Here is a 16,539-nt window from a genome sequence, read left to right as displayed (position 1 = left end):
TAGATGCTGGTTTTTAAATTGCATGTTTGTATGCCCAGCTTTTGTAAAATACAGTCTATACTTGAGAAACATGTATTCACTTTATTATTGTGAAGTTCTTTACTACATAAATATGCATCATATAATAACATGTTCTTAGAATTATCTAGTCGATGATAATATTTAACATTAATTGCATATATAATATAAAAATACATTGGGTATCTTCCTAGTATAGAAGTCACAGCAAGATTACTGGATTTCTTATTTACACGTGCCTAGAATATATTTCAAAAATTTGATATGTGATTTGTCATGCAGCTGTATAATTTGAAAACACCTTTTCTAAAATATATTGATCATTTTTCTTACATGCAGCTGAGTTTACAGAAAACATACCCCAGACTTCACATCCATAGGTTAAAATTGGCTTTACAGTATAGTCATATAAATGAAGTAAAGTTGAAACACTAGGGTTTGACGATGACAAACATTGTTGTAATTTAAAACATGCTTTCAGACTTTTTGTACAGTTCATCTTTACATTGAAAAAATTATCCACTGGTTATAAAAGTGATGCCCAAATATATGTAATTATATGTACAACTAATAGCTTTCTCACCTACGTAAAAAGGGAGATTAAAATGTCTCCCTGTTTTATTAAAAATCATAACTTTTGTCTTATTCTCATTTACATTTAAACACGATTTAACAGTAATTATTAAGCATCGTTAACCTCTCTTGCAATCCCTCTGATGAATCTGGGAGAATTACAATGTCATCAGCATATATTAAACAATCAACCCTTTGGTTATTAACATTGAGATGGTTAGCACAAGAAGAGAAAACATCAGGGAGATCATTAATAAAAAATTTGAATAAATTGGGGCTTAAAACATCCCCTTGTCTCACTCCAATAAATGATCTAAATAATGGAGTTTATTGGTTGCCAATTAATTTTGACACATAGCTTACTTTTACTATACATAAATATGTGGTAGATATCTGAAAATACCTCGAGACCAAAGAATATATGTATAACTTGTAAAACGTTAGAAGATGAAAACCACTTTCATGTCTACTGTGAAATTAATAATTAATATATTACGTATACAACTTTTTAATGACATGGCAAATATAAACCCGGGACTATGAAAATAACTAAGCGAATGGTTCTTTTATAAAACAGTCTTTAGAGCTGAGGACAAGGAACTCTTATTAGTTATTTTTTGCATTATTTGTGTGTGTGTGTGTGTGTGTTTTTTAACAAATATGTGTTGTACTTAACGTTATTATTTGTTTTATGTCACAAGACAAGAAGAAGTATCATTTTACTTATATGACAATAAAGAATTACATGTATTTATATTATATGGTAAATGCATAAACTTCCTCTCTTAGTAAATTCTCCCGTTAGGCCAAGGAATTTTAATCTAAATAGAAGTAAATTAATAATTTGATTCTTTTATGTTGACATTTAAATAATTGTGCATATTTTTTCGTAGTACTTTTCAAAAGATAATTTTAAAACTCGCTCTTTACAGAGCGGAGCCAACAAAATAGTAAATTCAACATAATGCAAGCAAAGTCAAAGGTACCTATGTATCTATATATACATGTACATGTATATGCTAATGTACTGTCTTAAAAATATATATTTGAATAAGAAACGGCAAAATATGATAATTTCTTTTTAGCCAACGGTCTAAAATTAAATAGAAATGTCAACCCGTTGTTGATATATAACCTATTAATGCTGGGACATACATTATAAGGCAAACGAACAGAAAGTCGCCGATAAATTGCTTCTAATTGTTTAAATTTATAAGAGAACACTTTTCAACAATTAATTAGCTTTTTTATTAACATTTTTTTGTCACAAAAAGGATACCATGAAGCCATTAATTTAAATACCAAAGCCATTTTGACAAATTGTTTTCTTAACAAATATTGTTATCATTATTGATTCTGGGGCTCTTTTTCGTTCATGAAATGTATTATCAATTAAAAGACCATTAAAAAAAATATTTGTAACGCTTCTTTTTCAAAGAATTATAATCTCACGACTGAATTGCGACTTTTTTGCCGTCCTACATTCACATTATGATATATAGTAAAATAGCCCCAGATGCAAGTGATTTATGAACCTATGATTTTAACACGAAAAAGTTCTACAAAATCGAATTTTGAATGATTTTTAGAAAAAAAAAGTTTTAAATTACAAAAATGGGGAATTTAGATGGTGAAACACTTTTGAACTTATATACATTGTATATGGAAGCTTTTAACGACCTTAACTGGCTATACACCCATTGCACGGTCGGGTTTCGGGTTTGAACTTATACTGTATAATGTAGCATTTCTGTTTAACCCTTAAAATCAATATGAGAAAAAAGTTTAAAAATGATAAAACTTAAATTTTGTTTATCTTTTTCCAAGCAAAATTAACTGACCACTACTTGAGTATCTTAAATTGAATACATAAGTATACAATTGTATCATTCTACTTTAAATCGTGTAATTCACATAATCTTCATCATTCTATAATCTTAATTGATAATTCATGTCCAAAGAAAATAAACTTCAAATATAAATAATTTAGAAACAAATTCACACATTTAATGTTCTATTATGAAAAGATGTTTAAATTTGAGTATTTTACAACAACCATATTATCATATTCATGAGTACAGTACATCCCTAGTTCAATACATTTTTTTGTATTGAAGTTGGACTTACAATAGTTTTTTTTTTATCAGAATCGTATGCAAAATTTATACTGACCTTTTCTCTGCGCACTGTCTTCATGGTGATCTGTTTCTTTTGTAAATTGACGAATTCAACGAAGTATTAATGATGCGGCGATTGTTTAATGAAATAATTTGCTAATGAAGTCAATGAAGATGACATTGACTTTTTGTTCCAAAAAACTTTTCTTTTTGGGGGGGGGGGGACTAATTACAAGATTTAATTGGTTATGTAAACTCACCAATGAAATTGAATGTCTACTTCATCATTTAATGAAATTGGCATTAAACATGCCATAGGTGGGGCATATGAACTAATATATTTGTTTATTCCTGTGGGTCCTAAGTTTGAAACACCTGCCTGTCAACACAAATTTGTGTAATACATATTTTCCTAAGTGTCAAATTTTTACTTTATGTGTAAACAAAATTCTTGCTAATACATGTGCATAAATAAATATAACATACATAAATAAATTTCCTATTTTCGAAAGAACAGAGGTACCAAACACTGACTTCAACAATGAACAATTTAATGCTTCTCTCCAATATTTAAATCAATAAAGTATGAATTTATTGGTAAAAAAAAAATTATAATGCCATGGCTCTGACATTACTTACATGTACTAGGCGAAAAAAACATAAAGAAAAAGAAATGACTTTTGTCTTTCACTTTAAAAAATGCTTTGGATGGGTTTACATACTTTGCGATAGGGCATAATCATACAAATAAAAAAAAAAAAACTACATCAGGGTCTGAGTGTTGGTGGTTGAGGGGGGGGGGGGGTCTTTCATTTCTCTATTCTTTACATGTTTATGCAATTTTTCTCTATTCTTTAAATTTTTATATATGCCATTTTTCTCTATTCTTTATATTTTAGCTCCCCATTATTCTCTATTCTTTATTTATTTAGTCAATGTTCTCCTTTACACATTGTATATATTTTTCGCCATTATTATCTATTCTGTAAACCCATACAGACCCTCATAAATTTTTGGCAATTTTTTTCTCATGTTTTTATCAGAAAGTCAAAACAGAAAAGTCACACTTCATTTTTCACACTAAGAGATATGTCAGAACAAGCAGGACATGCATTCTCAGATCTGTTTTATGTTTTCAAAATATAGAATAATGGACCTGAAATAATTTAAAACAAAGAGATAACAGAACAAAGGAAAAATCAGTATACAAAAAAAAAGTAATTGATGTATTTCTCAATTAAAAAACTGGTTTCAAATTGCTGCAGTTTGTATTATTGAAGTATTGTACAAATAAGTAATCATACTTTATACCAGCATTGTATACAGAACCTTTGCTTATAAACTGGAGAAGAAAGGGAGGCTGCAATTTTTCTCTTTAATTTTTGGAGACTCCTGTTTACTCTTTTATGCATTAATCTATACTTTGTAAATATATGATGTAGGTACATAATGGTTAAAATGTTCATCATTTATGAATAATTTTTATAAAAGCTCTTATTAATTATGGTTATAAAGTTTCATTTTAATACATATTCAAATATGGTCTTTTGAAAACAAGTTCATTTCAAGTTTTCATTTCAGTATGCACGTATGATGCATGAATGTTTAATTTAAACTATTCTGTTAGACATAATTAGTTACATTTCAATACAGCCTACTCAATATACATGTATATAGTTAATACTTAATCATAAAATAATTCAACATCAGGTAACAACTTTACATTTCAAATACTCAAATTTTGGTTATTAATACTCAGTGGCGGATCCTGAACTTCTCATAAGGGGGGCCCGCTGACTGACTTAAGGGGGGGGGGGGGGGGGGGGGGGGCCGCTCCAGTCATGCTTCAGTGATTCCCTATATAATCAACCGAATTTTTCCCACAAAAGGGATCCGCCTATGATACTTGATATGATGTTGAGGGTTTTAGAATATTTTTTTTCTTCTTTTTTCTGATACATGTAGATGTATAAAATCAAGATCATTATTTTTTGTATCTCATTATCAATATCAATCATTTACAATTTTAGATTAAATTCTAAATTACAAAATACATTTCCAATAAAATTTAATCAGATGTTGTTGTTACTTTTTCAATTTGCCCGCCATAAACTAATAGTCAAATCATCTTTGTGGTTTTTTGTTGAAATATCCATGATTACTGCAGATTTTAAATGTCACCAAATCATGAGGGTTTGGATGGGGTCCTTTAATTCTCTATTCTTTAATTTTTAGGCCATTTTTATCTATTCTATATACTTTTGTCCAATAAGAATCTCTATTTTTCATATTTAAGCACCTCATTATTTTCTCTTCTTTATTTTTGGGGTCTATTTTTGTCTAATCTTTATGTTTTTTGTCCATCGTTCTATATTCTGTAAACCCCCTCCACATCTTCAATGATATTTTTTTTTAATTGCAATATCAATATTAGAATAAGGAGATGTGATATCCCTTATGGAAAAATATGGCTTCTTGCAACTATTTGCAGCAATATTGCCGCAACTATTTGCGGCAATATTGCTGCAAATATTCATTTTTCGTATGCAAATGAGTTTTCTTGCAAACAGTTGCCGCAACATTGCCGCAACAAATTGCTGCAACATTGCGGCAAATATTTGCAGGAAAATTAATAGCTGCAATGTTGCCGCAATATTGCGGCAAATATTCATTTTTCGTATGCAAATTAGTTTTCCTGCAAACAGTTGCAGCAACATTGCCGCAACAAATAGCTGCAACATTGCGGCAATGTTGCAGCTAATTTGTCAGCATTTTCTTCTGAAAAAGGAAAGAAAGACATAATGTACTATAAAGCAAATTAACTTTTATTTTATTCTAACCATCTAAAAAAACAGACATTTGACACAAATGCACACAATAATAAAATAAACAGTTTGAGAAAAAAGAACTATAGGATAAATAACAAAAATTGTTGATTTTTGTATTTCTACAATAGTAGGTCCAGATGCATTTAAATGATCTTTGAAATATTTGACTTTCTTGTTTTTCTATTCATTAAAGGATTTAAAAATGCTGATCAATGCCCTACAGAAGATACTGTATTTAAAAAATAAAATTGCTATTGTATTATGGGGGCATATAATTATTCACTCAGCAAATGAAAAAAAACACCTCCAAACCTTAAAATCTACTGCTCAATTCAAGCTAAGGACCATCTTATAATGTTGCCATATCACTCAACAAAAAAATCTTTCCAACATTTTTTTTTGTGTCATTTGGTTGTTTGGTGGTTTTTATTTCTTACCAGGCACACCTTATTTTGATTTAAATCTGATGCATTTATAAGCTTTTCACTTTCATATTTCTTTGATCAAAATCATATATTTTTACCTCTGACAACATGAAACAGTACGTTGTATGTGACCATTCATTAAATAGGTTCAGTTGAGGTTTTAAGTAAATGTTAGTGCTCACATCCTTTAATTAAGATCTCTCAAACAAGTCAAAGGATAGCAAAATGAAGCCATGCAGATTAAGATTAAAAAATTAATAATAAACATGAATAAATAGTAACTATTTGTCTCTTTGTTCTTAACATCATCAAATAAGTATAAAATGTCACATTTAATTTTTCACCACCCAATATGTAACTGTTCTATAACAGGGACAAATGATAATCCATAAAAATAACTTCAATTGCTCTCCATTGAAACACTGTGACACATCTTCTTGTGTAAACATTTCAAATTGTCAAATATTAAGTAAGACTCCATTGCATGAAATTGAAACAATCATTTCTTCTCTATAATCTTTGTCGATGCCCTTTTGCAGGTGTGTATCTTGGAATTTAAAGCACTATTAAAGTCACTGTCTTTGACATTAAATTTGTTGATTATATATACTGAAAAATAAAAGTAGAACTATGATCCATCTAGCATATGAAAGTATAATCATACAAACGTGTTATTGTGTTAAAACATAATTCAGAGTTGGAAATTATAGCCTGCCCGAGACGGCCTATTTTACGATCGGGCGGTCAAAAATTAAATTTCAACAGTCCGGTGGACGGTCTATTTTTTGCAGGTGTTTGGGATTACTTTTTTTCTATTTTTGGAATGAGTTCTCAGTATTACCCCATTCATAACAGCACGTAAGAATCATGACTGCCAATTAACCTTTTACTACCACATGTTTCCACACGATTTCTGCAGGGAACATGGTGATACCTGTTGTTTGTAAGATCCTCACTCATTGGCTAGTTGGTATCGAATCGTCCAATCGCGATCACGTTTATTAAATAAAAAATAAATATAAGAGGAAATCGAAAGTACAAATTTGTTTTTGTAAACTCATGTCTTTACGACAGTACTTGGGCCTTTCGTTGTCGAAAAAGCGAACTGCTGTTGACTCAACAGGAAAAAATAAATTGTACGATCAGTCTAAGAGGAAGCGGACAATTGTTCCTGGTTGGAAAACGGAGTTCGAGTGGTTGAGTTTCAAATATTGTGAAAATGAGGAGCAATAAAATTATAAATGAAACCAAAATTTTATTTTTATTTGCTTAAAAGTAATTTTGTGGAACAAAGGTACAAACAAAGGTATGCTGAATTACACTGAAGAATAACTAACACCCCCAGTGCCCAAAAATTAAATCACACCTTGCTTCTGAACAAATGGTCATTAGGCTTAGCAGTGTCTGCTTAAATGTGCACTTGTAAGTCTTGTTGCAGTGTGTATTTACAAAAGCAGTCATAAGTCATTTTCATCACAAAAAATCCTCAAATTTATCTAATAATACTTCTAGTCATTAAAACATCTCAAAACACAAAAACATAATTTAGAATCTTGAAGGAAAATGGGTTTGATTTTTATTGCATTAATTTTCAGGGCTGGTAAATTTTGATCAGGACAGGTAATTTTTTTATGCAGCCAGCCCTGTGGTCTGGTAGACATTTCAGTGAGTTTCCTACCCTGCATAATTGCACGTTTTGAAGGCCACTTTCTATGTCTTATCAATTGGTCTTCCTATCCTTTTCATACAACTTATTCTGAAATGGCCTTTACTTAAATATAATTTATAAATTTTTTGCTCTTATTCCCTGTCACAATTAGAAAGCCCATTCAAAAATTTAAAATTGTCATAAAAAATGACAAACAGTAAGTCTATAGATAAAATGTTAGATTCAATAACTAAAGTTCATTTTCAAGGGTATAATGGCAGACAGGAATAAATTTTTATTCTATTTCATTCTACTTGTGTCAAATTATAGTGGCATGTATACAGTTTTGATCTAGAGATATGTTCCTTACCCATAGACAGGAAATTCTTAAAAAAAAAACTTGTTAAAGACATTATATCTTGATACATATTGTGAAAGAACTATTTTACAACTTTAATAATGATAAAAGATCATTTATTAAGAAATTGTCTGACAATTAAAGCATAATTTCATTTCATTTTAAAAGAAAATGAAAAAGACCCTTTTACATTAGATATATTTTCAGTATTATCTATGACAACTTACAACGTATAGCCTGAATTATCTTGTTGTTTCGGAGACTACTGGCCTTCTGCCCAACTAGCTCCTGTGGCTCAAAAAAGCCATCTAGCATTTTTTTGATGGTGAAGGAGGAGCCTTTGCCTTTACACTTGGATAGAAGGGTTACCATCCACTTTTGAGGGACTGAAACTTCAGTTCCTCCAATCCTCTCATAAAGTGGAGGTATTGCTTGATCCAATGGAACCAATTTCTGTAAAAGACCAAAATACAAGATTTAATACAACAGTATTCATATTTTATATTGAAAGAGAAAAACTAATACATTGTCGTATCTTAATCATGTTAATCAATATATTACATTCATGTTATAGTGTAGATATTAATTGTGCAGAGAATTTTTTTTTATGTTTCCTATATGTATCTTACATGTCTTACATGGTTTAGAGTATGTTTATTGGAAGAAACAGTTATATCTAATTCCATATTTTATGATGCTAATTTTTAAGTTTATATACATTTCTATAATTGTAAGACAATTTATACTTTCCCCAATGTGTTGGTTTCAATAGATCTCAGTTCTTCATTGGTTTAAATTTTGTTACGACATCTGTCATTAGATGTTATCATGACAGATGTTATCATTTCCATGCATTTTTCTTTATAATGATTTGTGCATATCATTAATTGTTGATAATTGGTTTTAGAACAAACCTCCACTTACATAATTAGAGTGATCAATTTGAAGACCACGAGACGGTATGTAGTGGTCGACAAATACTTCAGTTTCTGTGGCGTCCTGTGGCTGTCTTTCACTTCTTTCTAAAAAAAATTTGTTTTTGTTTTTATTTAAACCATTTACAAAGGTACTAAGGCCTTTAACCCTTTCCTCCATAATGACGCCTTTTGATGCCACCCCCATTTACTCCATAATGACGCCTTTTGACACCTGTGTAGTGCCTCAGTTGAAACATCTTGTCTACGAAAAATCTGTATTAGACTTGATAAAATTTATATCTAATATAAAAAGGATAAAATTTCATCGATGAAATATTTGTATTCGCAATGCATTAATACTTTAAACCTAATGATTTTTTTTATTGAAAAAAATCATATGCGAATCAGGTATGATAAAAAATAATCCATGGAGGAAAGGGTTAATAGAAAATATACTATACATTGTAGAGATATGCAGTTGTGGTCACTCAATATTTAATTGTACTTTTGTTAACAGAACATATTTTGACCATATTATGACATTTTTGTCGAGCCTTTGACTTTAGTCGAAAAAGCGAGACATAGCGATCCTACATTCCGTCGGCGGCCACAAATATTCACTCTGTGGTTAAAGTTTTTAAAATTTTAATAACTTTCTTATACTATTTTGGATTTGTACCAAACTTGGACAGAAGCTTGTTTATGATCAAATGCTAGTATCTAGAAGGAAATTTTGTTTTCTTCCAGTTAACATTACATTCAGTCTGCAGTTAAAGTTTTTAAACATTTTGATTCATAAACTATCCTGTATTTTTACCAAACTTGGACAGAAGCTTCTTGCAATCAAAAGATAGTATCAAGAGGAATATTTTTATTGATTTACTTCCTCATTTTTGTTGAGGCTGCGATTAACAGAAAAAGTAGGCGAGACACTGGGTTCCGCGGAACCCTTACGAATTTTTGAAAGGAGTGTCTGTTACGACTATACAATTTACCATGTAATAGCTCTATATATCACTCACAAATCTAAAATTTAATTGATGTTTTGACCAAAACTTAATATGCTAGAAATAATTTTTATGCAGTTTAAATAATTTTAAATGCATCCAAATTTCGTAGAAATCAGAAATACTGCAGAATTGATTATATAGTTAGGCTTATAGCAAATATTACAGCAGCTAGTGGTACCTATTCGCAATGCAATTTTCTCCCCATGCAAATGTGTGCAAAACAAATCCACTGTAACTGACTTAACCTACCAGTTTTATCCTCCAGGTATCTAATCCTGTTGAGAAGGGCCTCATTGTCAACTCTTGCCTTCTCTAAGGCACCACTTAAAGCTTCTAATTTTAGAGTTTTATTTATGCAACCTTGGCACTCCTCATTTAAAATATTAATAGTTTCATCTTGAATATCTACATTTTCATCATTATTATCGTTTTCCACAAATTGCAGCGCTCTAAGTGCGGTGGACATACAGGATGAGGTTAATGGTTGGATGTCCGAATTCACATGGTTTTTATCATTAGAAGTACATGAAGTATTAAGCAACGGATTTGTTAAATTGGGATGAGTTTGGTCATAAAAAGCAGAATTGCTAGCACTAAAGAAGTTATGGTTATAGTAGGGATGAGGTTGAGGTGGAGTGGAAGGGTAAGAATAGGTAGAAAAATAAGGATGAGGTGGAGGATGAGTTGCAGGGTTATAGAAGGCTGGCGTGTTTGGATGAGATGGAAGTTGTGATAAAAGATTAAAGGTGTTTGGTGTGTTAGGATGTGGTGGGGGTTGAGTTGCAGGGGTAGAAATTACTTGCGGGTTGGAATGCCTGGGAGGTGGAAGATTAGAAGGGACTGGTGTGTTAGGTTGCTGGGATGGTTGAGTTGCAATATTAGATAAGACTTCTGTGTTAGAATGTGGGGGAGGTTGAGATGGGGGTTTAGAAGAAACTTGTGTGTTAGGATGTGGGGGAGCTGGAGGGTTAGAAGGGACTTTTGTGTTATGGTCTGTTTGAGATGCAGGGCTAGAAGGGACTTGTGTGTTAGGTTGAGTTGCAGGGATATTGTTAGTGACACTGCTATTAATGACATCTACATTTGTTTCCATGCTTACATTAGTGGCATGCTCTTCAATCCATTTTGTTGCTGCCTCCATTGCAGCATTTCTGCTTATCTGACGTTCCTTTTTCTCTTTTTGCAGTTCTGAAAATTAGAAAATGAATTAGTCTATTCTATGTTTATCGTTCAGAATATTTCAAGCACCTTAATGGGGCTTGTATAATTCACACTTGTACATTGTCAGCATCCTCCTCCTCGCCATGAAATTTCAGGTAAAAAATTGTTTTGAAAATGATAAGAGCGCCCTCTACAATATCAAAAACAAATATGGCAGAACGTAAAATTGATTTTTTTATATGCAAATAAAACACATGATTCAGGCTGTGAATCATCATCAGACTCTGTTAAGGATGTTCGCTTGTCATGGTTTGGATTTTTTGTCAGATTTTCGGAATCCTCTGGTTTTATCCATTTGAATGCCTTTAAAAAATTTGCCCATTGACCCCCATTTTTCTTTTTTATAAATATAAGCCATCTGTAAAAGTTTTATAAAATCTTTGTTATTTTTTAATAGTTTTTGAGAGCTTAAACTTGTCAATGGTAAAGCTATACAAAATCTAGAGAGAACATTTTCCTGCCAAAATTTTAATGGCTAATATCTCAAAAACAAGCACATTGACCTATATATTTTTTTTGCTGTTTTGGTTCCTATATAAATCCCTTATCAATATATACTAGTTTATGAAAAGCTTGTTATTTTGAAACTGAGTAGCGAACTTCCTTAATTACATACTTTAACATTACCTGTACTTTTGATTTAACTTGAATATACTAATCAGGAAGTTAGAAATTTCTTCAAAAGTGTACACTGTGATTTCCTATATAGATAAAATTTTATAAAGTGCAACATTTGCATTTTGGCTTAAATTTGTGCACCAGTTCTTTAATTATTTAAAAGAAAAGTGAAATGAAAACAATTTGTTATCTTTGATAAATCACATGTGTATAATTTCAAATGGAATAGCCCTTACCTTCTTTTGATTTCTTTTTTGGTGGAACAGAATCAAATTTTGATCTTCTTTATCCTGTTTTTTCTTTCTTGAAGCCACATCTAAATTCTGTTGACCTTGTTTCTTTCTTTGGACTGCTAATACAAAATGTAAATATTTTTATAAAGATTTAAAAATAATATGGAATGATTGATTGATTGTTGGTTGCTTAACGGCATGTGGCAAATATTTCATGCATATTCAGGACGAGAACAAGTTCACAATAAATACAATAGGTAGGTTCTGTAATAGATTAAGAGATTAAGGTCGGAGAAATGAGGGTATATCGGATAGGGACAGAAATTTAGCCTTGCAACAGGTCACCTACGGACCCCTCAAAGAGTTATTGCAAGGGTTCTTAACGTGCAAAGAGCATGGGCACTCTCTTTACACGAGGCATCGGATTTAACGTCCTCATTCTGACCGTGTCTGCAAATTTGTACATCCCGCACAGCCAAACGGACGCCCCACTTTGGCAAGGGTTTTACTGCCGGTCGGAGGAAGACCAATGGTGACCATACTTCTATTCCCCAGTCACCCTTGGGGGTTAATATGGAATGAAATAGAGTATTAAATACAGAATGAAACTCACTTTGAAAGGGAAGCCAACCATAGTCAATAAAGCAATTAATAAATAATATGAATATGTTATTCATATAGCATGTATAGCAATATCATGAATTTCAATCAAAGTAAAAAAAAAAAGCACAGATAATATAAACTGTTGGTTGTCACATTCAATGTTTGTAGAAATGCAGTCCAATAAAATGATCTATAGTTGCAAACATCTACATCTGGCATTAAGTTATCTTTTTGGCAATCATACCACATCTTCTGGTTGTCGAGCCATCGACTTTTGTCGAAAAAGCGAGACATAGCGATCCTACATTCCGTCGGCGTCGGCGTCGTCGTCGTCGTCGGCGGCGTCCACAAATATTCACTCTGTGGTTAAAGTTTTTGAAATTTTAATAACTTTCTTAAACTATCCTGGATTTCTACCAAACTTGGACAGAAGCTTGTTTATGATCATAAGATTATATTCAAAAGTAAATTTTGTAAAAAAAAAATTCCATTTTTTCCGTATTTTACTTATAAATGGACTTAGTTTTTCTGCCAATAACATTACATTCACTCTGTGGTTAAAGTTTTTCAAATTTTAAATACTTTCTTAAACTATCCTGGATTTCTACCAAACTTGGAAAGAAGCTTGTTTATGATCTTAAGATAGTATCCAGAAGTAAATTTTGTAAAAAAAAAAATCCATTTTTTCCGTATTTTACTTATAAATGGACTTAGTTTTTCTGCCAGTTAACATTACATTCACTCTGTGGTTAAAGTTTTTAAAATTTTAACAACTTTCTTAAACTATCCTGGATTTGTACCACACTTGGACAGAAGCTTGTTTATGATCAAAAGCTAGTATCTAGAAGGAAATTTTGATAAAATTTTGTTCCATTTTTTCCGTATTTTACTTATAAATGGACTTAGTTTTTCTTCCAGTCAACATTACATACAGTCTGCAGTTTAAGTTTTTAAAACATTTATTAGATTCATAAATTATCCTGGATTTTTACCAAACTTGGACAGAAGCTACTTACATTCAAATGATAGTATAGAGAGGAATATTTTTATTAATTTTTTTCCTCATTTTTGTTGAGCCTGCGATTAACAGCAAAAGTAGGCGAGACACTGGGTTCCGTGGAACCCTTACGAATTTTTTTATATTAAGATCAATCTATTTACTAATGTATAGCTAACTCCTGATAAAATATTTATCTTCATTGTAGTTTTGTACCTTTTTTTGGTCCTTCAGCTGATTGATCATGCTGAGTTGTGGTGTCTTCACTGGTACATGTATTAGGGTCCATTTCAAAGTCCATTAATAGATTTGGTTTAGACACCCTCTTTTTTGTTGGAGGCTACAATAGAAAAATGCATCTTCACTTTTTGTACAGATGTAAAATAATTCATTAAGATCAGGACTTTTAATTGTTACTTTATAAAAAGCCAAAATAAGTCATTAATTATTTAAGGAATGACTGTAATATTTTTTCTGTCTATGCAGAAATAACATAAAAAATGTGGTGCACACTGAATAACCCGCGTAGCAGGTTATTTTAAAGTGTGCACCACATTTTTTATGTTATTTCGAATAGACAGATAAAATATTAGTTATTTTTTATAATTTAATTCTTAATTCCATTTTAAACCTGAGTAAACCATTAAAAAACGTTGGTGATGTCACAGTCACATGACTAAATTATGTCTATGAGCGGATAAACAAAACGACGTCAGCCAATCAGAAGACGTGTTACATCCAAAATTAAATTATATAGATTAGACTGTTGGTTTTCCCGTTTGAATGGCTTTACACTAGTAATTTTTGTGGCCCTTTTCAGCTTGCTGACAATGCTGTTCAGTGAGCCAAGGGGCAGTGTTGAAGACTGTACTTTGACCTTTAAATTAATAGTTTTTAATTTACAAATTGTGACTTGTAGAGTTGTCTCATTGGCACTTATACCACATCTTCTTATATCTATATATATCATAAACTTAGTCTTCTGTGCACAGTTTTATCATTTTTTACTAGGGATGTCAACGAGTACTTGAGTATCACTCGGTGGTACCGAGTATCGATTACCAAAATGATACTCGATTAATCGGTTTCTGTTTGTATGTTGTTGCTTTCTTAAGCTAAAACAAAAACTATTTTTATTGAGAGCGCCTCCAGAGAAATTAAACTTTAATCACAATAAATAAAAATTAAAATACGATTCAAATTTTTGGTTTAACTGTCATTTAAAATCTCTCCAAACATAGGTAGGCTATGAACAAGAGCACCTTTCCAAGGCTTACACTTTAGGCTAATTGTGTCTTATAGTTATCCAACCACCTCTGTACCGTCAGAGCATATATTTTTAGCAGCAGGACTGTTAGTTACCTAACAAAGTTGAGAAATCGCCTCGTCCAAGAAAATGTTGACATAAATAATATTTTTAAATAAGAACAAATTCGTTGCAGCCTGTGTCGACCCTCAGAAAATGATAAAAGGCATCAGTAAGTTCTAATCATCACACCTTTGATGATCAGTAAATGTGTTTTTTTAAGGTTACCAAATACTGTTGTTTGAGTAATAATTTTTCTATAGATATTGATTAATTACTTGATTAGATTATTGCCAGTTTACATAATTAGTACATGTAGTAAATCTAATTAGCTATTAATTGTGGTATAAAATTCCTTGGACTATTATCTAGGTAATATTGTCGAGGGTTTTACATTCATAAAACAACGACCCACAATACATATATATATTAAAATGGGTATAATTTTGTGTTTCCATTTTGTAAATGTTATACCAAGGGGTACTCGAGTATCGCTCGGTAAATCCAACGAGTACTCGATTAGTAAATCTTTACCGAGTTGACATCCCTATTTTTTATGCATCCTTTTCTTTCAATCTTCAAAAAAATATTTCACTGTCAGTGTTGTGAAAATATGGCAGCTACATGTAATAAATGGTCGTCAAGGTTTTGAATTACCAAAATAGCAAGGATATTCAGGTAAGCAGGTGTATAACATCATGAACATGTACAATAAGATTATTTCGATGACAGAGCGATGTTTATGTTAGAATTTGGTTTCCCCTTTGCACTTGTGTATTGCGATCACTGGATTTTTACATGAAAGGTCATGCTCAGGCTCAGGCAACAACATTCTGAAAACATGTAAACCAAATTGTTGTCTAGAAGCCAACAATTAAAAAAAAGTACATTTCTTTTAAATTTGGACAAATTAAAGAATATTTTCAGGAAAAGAGTATACGTACATAATTTTAATAATAAAAACTAGCTTTTTTGTTATAAAAAACATTCATGTATGCATAATTTGTTTTAAATTTGAAGTTTCATGTGAGTTATTTATGACTTTCATAAATGTACCTGAGAGTTCTTATTTTTCCGCCATATGCCGTCACACTTATTAGCCATAGTATAAAACTGATCCTCATCTTTTCCTAAAATTAAGATAGATACATGTTGTATATTGAATGTAAAAAATAAATAAAGATCACTTCAGTTCAATTTGTTTACAATCTTTTTTGCATTTTGCCAAAAAATGCTGCCAAATTTGAACATGTGTTTTAAATTGTTGTGTCAGTAATTGAATCTATGTTAATTATTATTTTAAAATAAGGCCAAATAAAAATATATGTGTGGTTCCAGTTACCCGACCGACCCTAGAACTTTTTTTTTCATTTCTGTAAATTTTAAAAAATAAATTTACAAACGATCAAATTTTGAGGATTATGAATTTAAATAATTAAATTCACAGATTTATATCATCTGAATTTCAATTAGCTGCGGAACCGTAGCTCATAGGTCGGAGTCTGGTCCTTATGTTATTTTTTGACTATTTGCGGACTTCCATCAGAAGTATTCGTTATGGCTACAATGCAAAAAAATCATAACAGAATAATGATAAGAAATAAGTAAACATGCATGTACATGTAGTAAGATCATGTCATGAGGTATGTAATGTAGATGCACTTGGC

General features: G+C 31.1%; 1 long non-coding RNA gene across 1 annotated transcript; it reads right to left on the bottom strand.

The window, feature by feature from the left end:
• Positions 1–5,587: 5,587 nt before the first annotated feature.
• Positions 5,588–15,994, bottom strand: LOC127721208 (uncharacterized). Its single transcript, XR_007991073.1, has 7 exons — positions 15,929–15,994; positions 13,783–13,906; positions 11,970–12,085; positions 10,994–11,082; positions 8,892–8,989; positions 8,195–8,420; positions 5,588–6,570 (listed from the first exon to the last, which is right to left on the bottom strand). It is a non-coding gene; the product is annotated as an uncharacterized LOC127721208 (long non-coding RNA).
• Positions 15,995–16,539: the final 545 nt, after the last annotated feature.

This window comes from Mytilus californianus, unplaced genomic scaffold (genome assembly GCF_021869535.1).
Source record: "Mytilus californianus isolate M0D057914Y unplaced genomic scaffold, xbMytCali1.0.p SCAF_12, whole genome shotgun sequence".
NCBI classification, from domain to species: domain Eukaryota; kingdom Metazoa; phylum Mollusca; class Bivalvia; order Mytilida; family Mytilidae; genus Mytilus; species Mytilus californianus.
Note: the sequence above shows the minus strand (reverse complement) of the source record. Positions and strands in the feature narration are given on the sequence as shown.